The sequence below is a fragment of the Mandrillus leucophaeus genome, unplaced genomic scaffold (assembly GCF_000951045.1).
Source record: "Mandrillus leucophaeus isolate KB7577 unplaced genomic scaffold, Mleu.le_1.0 Scaffold4, whole genome shotgun sequence".
NCBI lineage: Eukaryota > Metazoa > Chordata > Mammalia > Primates > Cercopithecidae > Mandrillus > Mandrillus leucophaeus.
Window position 1 is genome coordinate 4,488,169 of NW_012104253.1, and position 7,872 is coordinate 4,496,040.

The window sequence follows — 7,872 nt, forward strand, 5'->3', positions numbered from 1 at the left end:
GGGATACGTCCTAAGAACTATGCTGTTACACAATTTCATTGTTGCGCGAGCATCATAGAGTGCACTTGGACTTACACAAGCCTAGATGGTACAGCCCACTACACAGTTAGGCTACATGGTACAGCCCATTGCTCCTAGGCTGCAAACCTGCATGACAGGTTGCTGTACTGAATATCGTAGGCCACTATAATACAATGGTAAGTATTTGTGAATGTAAACATCTCTAAACAAATAAAAGGTATACTAAAAATACAGTGTCATAACCTTACGGGACCACCATTATACATGCAGTCCATCACTGACCCACTCATCATGATGCAGCACATGACCACTTCTTGGCAACATAAGCATTCTTGTTAACAGGAAGCTCTATCAGTGCCTTTCCAGGGAAAGGTGGTGCCTGGAGTATTGAGTTTGCCTCGGCTCCTCATACCCACAGGACAGAGGATGGAAGAGAAACAACCTCCATACCACTTCAAACTGGAAAATAGGAAAAGGGGAGATACAGTCTCATCTGCCCCAGACAAGCTGAACTCAAAGGCAGCAAGGGTGGGCAGCCAAGGAGCAACCTACTTCCCCCACAGAGAACCCCCAAAGGCTTAGGAATGGGCAGGACCAGGTACCTCTCACGGTAGGGGCACAAGAGGGTGTGCTTAAGAAACTGCTGTGGATCGAACTGTGCTCCCTTCCAAATTCATACACTGAAAACCCAACCCCCAATGTGACTGTATTTAGAGATGGGTCCTTTAGGAAGTAATTAAGGTTAAATGAGGTCTTAAGGGTGAGGCCCTGATCTGTTAGGATTGGTGACCTTATAAAAAGGGAGCGAGAGATATATATTTCTTGCTTTCTCTCTGCCATGTGAGGACACAGCAAGAAGGTGGCAGTCTGCAAGCCAGGAAGAGAGCCCTCACCAGGAACCAACCATGCTGGCACCCTGACTAGACTTCAAGCCTCCGGAATACTGAGAATACATTTCTGTTGTTTGAGCCACCCAGTCTACAGTCTATGGTATTTTGCTATGGCAGCCCAAGGTGACTAAGACAGAAGCAGATAGATTCCTCCCCAGTCTCCTTCCTCTCCCTGTGAAGATTGGAGTTTCAATCTGTTAAATAGGTGAACCAAGGGGTTCTCTACACAAAGGCATACCAGAGGGGAGGGGAAGCATCCTGAAGATGGCAAATAAATGATAGCCTGATGCTGAACGATGATACCTCACCCCAGCTCCTTCCCACCCTCAGCTTGCAGAAAATTGGCAGCCAGGCGTCTGCTGTCCAGGCAAGAGAGTAGAAGGACCTTTCTTAGGGAATATAACAAAGTCTTGTGGAAAGACCTAGAGGTTGGGCAGGTTGGGAAATAGAGTGAAGTTCGCCTGTTGACAGGTCTCATCTGTAGACTCAGGGCTTGCAGGTAGTGTTTGAATGTTCCCCCTCTAAGATTTGAATGGACAGCCAAGAATCTGAACATTTGAGAAAATATAAAAGTCACAAAAAACGGTAGAATGAGGGGGTATGAGGAAATAGACAACACAGAGAACAGAAGGAAATAAAACTATTATTTATATACTAATAGGTCAAAGTTATTGCATCCACGAAACAAGAATGCTATTTATAAAATTAGATGATAAAACGTCTTTGAAAATTAAAAATATGGCCATAGAAATACAATCCCCACAGCAATGTCTACTGATAGAGTTGGAGAAATCTCCCAGAAAAATAAAATTAAAAAGACAAAGCTACACAGAATATAGGAAGAAAAAAATGGGATATCATATTGGGAAGTTCAGCATCTGAATAACAAGTTTCAGGAAGAGAGAAATGAAGAAAATAGAGGAAGGGAAATCATCAAAGAAACAATTCAAGAAAATTTTCCAAAACAAAGAAACATGACACATGAATTTCTAGATTGAAAGAGCCTGAGTGCCCAGCACATTGGAGGAAAAACAAAACAAAATACCACCACTAAATGTTATTTATACCCAGCAAATGTTATATCCATCAGATATTATATGCACCAAATGTTTTAGAACATTGAGGATAGGAAAACATTCAAAAAGCTTCCAGAGAGAAACAACAGTCTCAGACAAAGAATTAAGAATTAGAATGACATTGGATTTCTAAACAGTAATGATATGAGCTAGAAAACAACAGATAAATGCAAAGAATAAATTTTTGAGGGAAAAATTGTTTTAACCTGTAATTAAAGACCCAGATGCACCATCAAATCATGTGTGCAAGTGGAATAAAGACATTTCTAGTCACACGAGATCTCAGAAACTTAGCTCTTCTGTGCCTCCTTTCTCAGGAAGCTACTGCAGGATGTGCTCCACCAAAATGAGGGAGTTGCCAAGAAAAATTACATGGGATTCAGAAAACAAGGAATCAACACAGGAGAGAAATAAAAGGAATTCCCAGGAAGTAGATGGACAGTAACAATCATGCTAACAGGCAGCCAGTCCAGACTGCAGTGGGAGAACAGAGGCTCTGGAGAAATGCCATCAAGAAGCTGAAATTAAAAGCTGTCAGAAAGAGATCTGCATATAAGGCAGAATAGTTGGGGATAACTTAGTGAATGATACATAGAAAATAGAAGACAGTAATTTACTACAGGAAAAACAAAAAAAAATTCTAAGAAAGGAAATTCAATCACACAATATGGCTTAACTTTGAGTAGTGTTTCATAGTCATAGTAATATAAACACATACTGGCCAAATTTTAAAATTCTGACATGACTGTATTAGGAAGAGGAAGGGTATGCATCCACATGTGAGTATGGAGTAAACGATGTGAGTGAGAACTAAATCTTCATCTTCCTGGTGGAACATTAGCAGGTTAAAAAATGCCCGTCCCAGACCTTTTTAAATTGGTGCCTTTCAAATTGGTGGTTCATTCCTGTAATCCTAACACTTTATGAGGCTGAGGCAGTTGAGCTCAGGAGTTGAAGACCAGCTTTGGCAACATAGTGAGACCCTGTCTCTATAAAATAAAATAAAAAGGCAAAAATTATCCAGGCATGGTGGTGTGTGCCTACAGTCTCAGATGCTCAGGAGGCTGAAGGGAGAGGATCACTGCAGCAAGCCTCAACCTGGGCAACAGAGCATGAGCCTGTTTCAAAACAAAAAGCAAAACAAAACAAATCCCCCCACAAAAATGCTTGGACTTGGACAATCAGGAAGTAGCAGTATATGCATGTTATTTCAAGAAAGGTAAAGGCAGTGGGCGTGGTGGCTTATGCTTCTAATCCCAGCATTTTTGGAGGCCGAGGCGGGCGGATTGCTTGAGGTCAGGAGTTTGAGACAAGCCTGGTCAACATGGTGAAACCCCGTCTCTACTAAAAATACAAAAATTAGCTGGGCATGGTAGCAAGCAGCTGTAATTCCAGCTACTAGGGAGGCTGAGGCAGGAGAATCGCTTGAACCTGGGATGCAGAGGTTGCAGTGAGCCAGGATTGTGCCACTGCACTGCAGCCTGGGTGACAGCGCAAGACTCCTCTCAAACAAACAAACAAAAACAAACAAAAAAAGAAAGAAAGGTAAAGGCATACCGAAAGGCAAGGATAACATATTCGGAAGTGGTAACTGCTTCCTGGAGGAGGGAAGAACACTAGGGGTGGTATGGGAAATGAGGGGAGGGAACTGCAACTTCTTTGTCTTAAGCCTTGTAGAACTGTTTGGTTTTTGTTTTTGTTTTTTTTTTTTTTTTCTGAGATAGAGTTTTGCTCTGTTGCCCAGGCTGGAGTGCAGTGGAGGAATCTTAGCTCACTGCAATCTCCACCTCCCAGGTTCACGCAATTCTCCTGCCTCAGCCTCCTGAGTAGCTAGGATTACAGGCACACGCCACACGCCCGGCTAATTCTTGTATTTTTAGTAGAGACAGGGTTTCACCATGTTGGTCAGGCTGGTCTCGAACTCCTGATCCCGTGATCCACCCACCTCGGTCTCCCAAAGTGCTGGGATTACAAGCGTGAGCCACTGCGCCCGGCCTCTTTTTTTCTTTCTTTTTTTTTTTTTTTTTTGAGACGTAGTCTCGCTCTGTCATCCAGGCTGGAGTGCAGTGGTGTGATCTCGGCTCACTGCAAGCTCCACCTCCTGGGTTCACGCCATTCTGCTGCCTCAGCCTCCCGAGTAGCTGGGACTACAGGCACCCGCCACCACGCCCGGCTAATTTTTTGTATTTTTAGTAGAGACGGGGTTTCACCGAGTTAGCCAGGAATTTTGTGTATTTTTAGTAGAGGCAGGGTTTCACCATATTGGCCAGGCTGGTCTTGAGCTCCCAACCCCTCAGGTGATCCACCCAATTTGGCCTCCCAAAATGCTGGGATTATAGACATGAGCCCCATGCCCGACCAGTTTCACAGGTGTTGATATTTCCTCCATTTATAACAAATAGAATTGCTTCCTTTCAACTTCATCTGTAAGGGCTCTGAGGAGAATCTCTTCTATATATTTAATCTATGAATGGCTGTGTTACCTGCTAAGATTTCATTTTTTCTTGTAGGACATTTTATTGCACCATTTTAAAATACTGGAAAATATTCTTAAAAAATAGCCTTAGTTTTGAAAAATCATGTTTTAGTTGGAACAATATAAACATAAACTGTATCATGAAACTGTGCTGTGAAAATCCTCCTTCTCTAAATATTATTCTTGTGTCAAAACTATTAATATTCTTATAATGGGTCCTGGATGAATCTACAAAATGTTTTATTCAAGGTCCTTGAAATGACCTTGAATTGCTCTCCCAATACTGTCATTACACAAAGGAGAGAAGAAGCTAATAAGTTGTATGCATGTCTTAGGCACGCCTTTCAAATTGGTGCAAAAATCATGTGAAGTAAAATACATATCATAGTCATGAAAATGCAACTTCCACATGGCGGCTGGGCCAGTCTCTAAAACACAACTCTAACACAATCACTCTCCAGATCAAAAGCCCCTGGGTTCCCTGTTGCCCGGCATGAGGAGTAAGCCCAGCCCATGGGCCTGCCATCATGGTGCCGGGTCAACCTTGCTAGCGTGGGATCTGTCACGTCCGTCCATGCCTCAGCCTACTTGCCTGTGAAGTGAAGCACTTGCTGTACTCTGGGTCTGCCTCACTCTTTCCATCACACATCTTAAGTGTCCCTTCCCGCTGCTCCACATTTCCCAAGTCACCACCTCTCAAGTTCATCTCAAATGCCAGTGTTCTGGGAGCCGGCTCTTCCCTCCCTGCCATAGGCCCTATCTCCCTCCTCTGAACGCCTCAGTACCTAGTACTTGTCCAGGTCTGTGGCAGTCCTCTGTGGCCTTGCCTAGTTCACCTACTGAGCTCTGCACTCCCTGAGAACAGAGATCGGATCCCTCCTGGATGCTCTGTAATGAGGAAACAGATTTGACTTGAAGACATAGCCTTATGCCTGTTTCAAGGCTCCTGTAACTTTTCACGAAGGCTGTGATGCTCTGCCTCTGTGTCCTGGGCAGTGCGCCAGCAAACTGCATTCCTAATTACATAACAGTATTCAAATGCATGTCAGTATGAAAAGAGGAATCAACTCTATTTTGTATCTTTTTTTTTAAACAGAAAAGCTTTTTTCTGATCACTGGACTACTTTCCATTTTAAGCTAATTAGTAAATTGCATTTTTGGCTCTTTAACTGGCTAGGTTAAATTTAGCTCATCTTTTCCCTTAAAGTCAAGCTGTCAGTGGGTTTTGCAATTAAAATTTCCACTCTCAACTTTCATTCTCATTCAAGAGGATGCTGGCAAGCTACCCCCTCCTTCTGCCCTTCCTTCCTTAAGCTTCTCCCCTACTCAAGGCTTCACATGGACATGGGAAAATGGCCCCTTACCCCTAGGGCTGCAGGGCACTACAAGCATGGCCCTCACCAGCAGGCGGGCATCCGCTCAAGGGTGCACACGTCGCTCAGCCGTGCCACTGAGCACCCAGCCTATCCCAGTGGAGCTATTGAAAATATGCAGCATCCTATGTGGCCAGGGCTAGAGCAGGGGCTTGGAGGGCCCCTGCCGGGCCAAGCATGAACCCTTGAGTGGGTGGGTATGGGGAGGTCTGAGGAGTCCCAGAGGAGGGGGGTGGGGGAAGGAAAAAGGGTACACTCGGGAGGCATCAAGGATAGGGCAACATTACAGAAATACTGGGCATTACAGAAACATTTGCATCTTTTAACAATTGCCATGGTCAAACCAGGGTATTCCAGCTGACTCTGGGCCCTGCCAAGCCCCAGAGGTGCCTAAGAACAGCATGGTGAGGAGCGTGGATGTGGGTTAGGGTGGAGGTCACAAGGCCACCCTGTCGCTGTGACCAGAGTCATTCTAGAGCCCGGGAGAGTTCCCCCATGCCTGGACTCCTGCTTCTCATCTCCAACCCCTCTGCTCTTTGCTTGGAGCTCTCTGTCATCCTCCCTCCTTCCCTGACTCCCCTGGAGTCCTGCCAAGGGCACTTCTCCTGACCCAGGCTCTTTCTGCCCACCCCCAAGTGTGGTTCAGAGACCCCCCACGCCTGGCCCAGTACCCCAGCCCCTCAGTAGGACAGACTGAGGGAGGGAGTGGGGGAAGATGCTCACCCAGCTGTCGTGAAGCAGAAGACAAGAGGCCAGGCCTCCCCTGTGAGAGCCGCCCAGCCGCCCCTCCTCCAAGGGGAGATGGGGAGGCAGAGGCTGGCTTTATGAGCGGAGTGCTGGTATCCCACTTCCCTCGTGGCCATTAAGCAAGATGGGCTGGGGCTTTCCAAGAAGAGAGAAGGAGGCATCCATTATGCAGGCTCTAATGAGTCTCAGGTCCCAGGTCTCTGAGGACGTGGGAAGGGCCAGGGACGGGAAGCGTTGCCCACCTCAGCCTGGCTGCTCCTCTTCCTATCCAGGCTCCTGCTTTCAGCCACAAGATCCTGCGCATCTGGCTGATGGCAAGTAGGGCAGACGGGGCGCCCCAGGGGGACGGCTGCAGTTAGTGAAATGAGCTCCGTGACCTGGGAGTTCTGCAGAGCGCAGAGGGGATCCGGAAGCAAGTGCCTGCCTCTTTGTAGTCAGACGGCATTTTGATGGAGAATTGCCTGGGGGAGAACGGGAAAACCTTTCTCCTCTTCCAGCGGCAGGTCCTGGGCAACGTCCACCCCTCTCTGGGCCTGAGGCAGGTAGATTCTGGGACCTCCTGGGGTCTTTGCAGCCTGGGCTCCGGTGGCCCTAGCTGTGCGGGAGGCTCCCCAGTGCCTGTCTACGGAATAGTGAGGAAAATGTAGAGGGAGTTTGTCATGAAATAAAATGTATTTTAATTTCAGAACTTCGGCTTATTCTGAGATTGTGCATCTGGCATTGGTGATAAAATAGCCTTGCTTTTATGAAATAATGATGGCCAGAGTAGATGGTCATTACTTTTGAGTGTATTTATTTACCAAAACAAAAAGTTGGCATGTGCAGGGTGTGTGGGGAGGTGTGAAAGTCTGTGAGTCATTGTTTAGCCCCGAGGCCTGAGCCCTGAAGGACTGTGGGCTTTGGTGGCTGTAAGCCTCAGAGGGGTGTGGAGGAGGAGAGAACACAGTCACGCACCCCATCTGTAGGAACCTTTCTATGGGGATGGCCTGTGACCACTCTGCACCCAGGATGTTCAAGATGCAAAGCCTTCTGAACCATGGACAGGGAAGGGAGAAAGTCTTGTATTTTATTCGTTCAAGGTGCTCTTACAGTCACAGAACCTGCTCCTTGTCTGCCAAGCATCAGAGCACCATGGGTCAAACAGTGGGTTGTGACCCACTAATGGGTCATAAAATCAATTTAGCAGGGACTGAGACGAGCATTGTTCAAATGAAATGTGAAATATAGTAGAAAATATGAGAATTATGTTAATGCTATATGTAGATATGAAATAAAGCAAGTATTGATTC

General features: G+C 46.1%; 1 protein-coding gene across 2 annotated transcripts in view; it reads right to left on the reverse strand.

The window, feature by feature from the left end:
- EML1 (echinoderm microtubule associated protein like 1) overlaps positions 1-7,872 on the reverse strand; it is a 228,872-nt gene that overhangs the window by 175,191 nt on the left and 45,809 nt on the right. The window contains exon 1 of one of the 2 annotated variants that reach the window (XM_011991647.1): positions 6,560-7,618. The exons of the other annotated variant lie outside the window; for it this stretch is intronic. The gene's annotated coding sequence lies outside the window, so the exon portion shown is untranslated. Of the gene's footprint in view, positions 1-6,559; positions 7,619-7,872 lie in introns of those variants that run through there. 2 annotated transcript variants of the gene reach the window in all.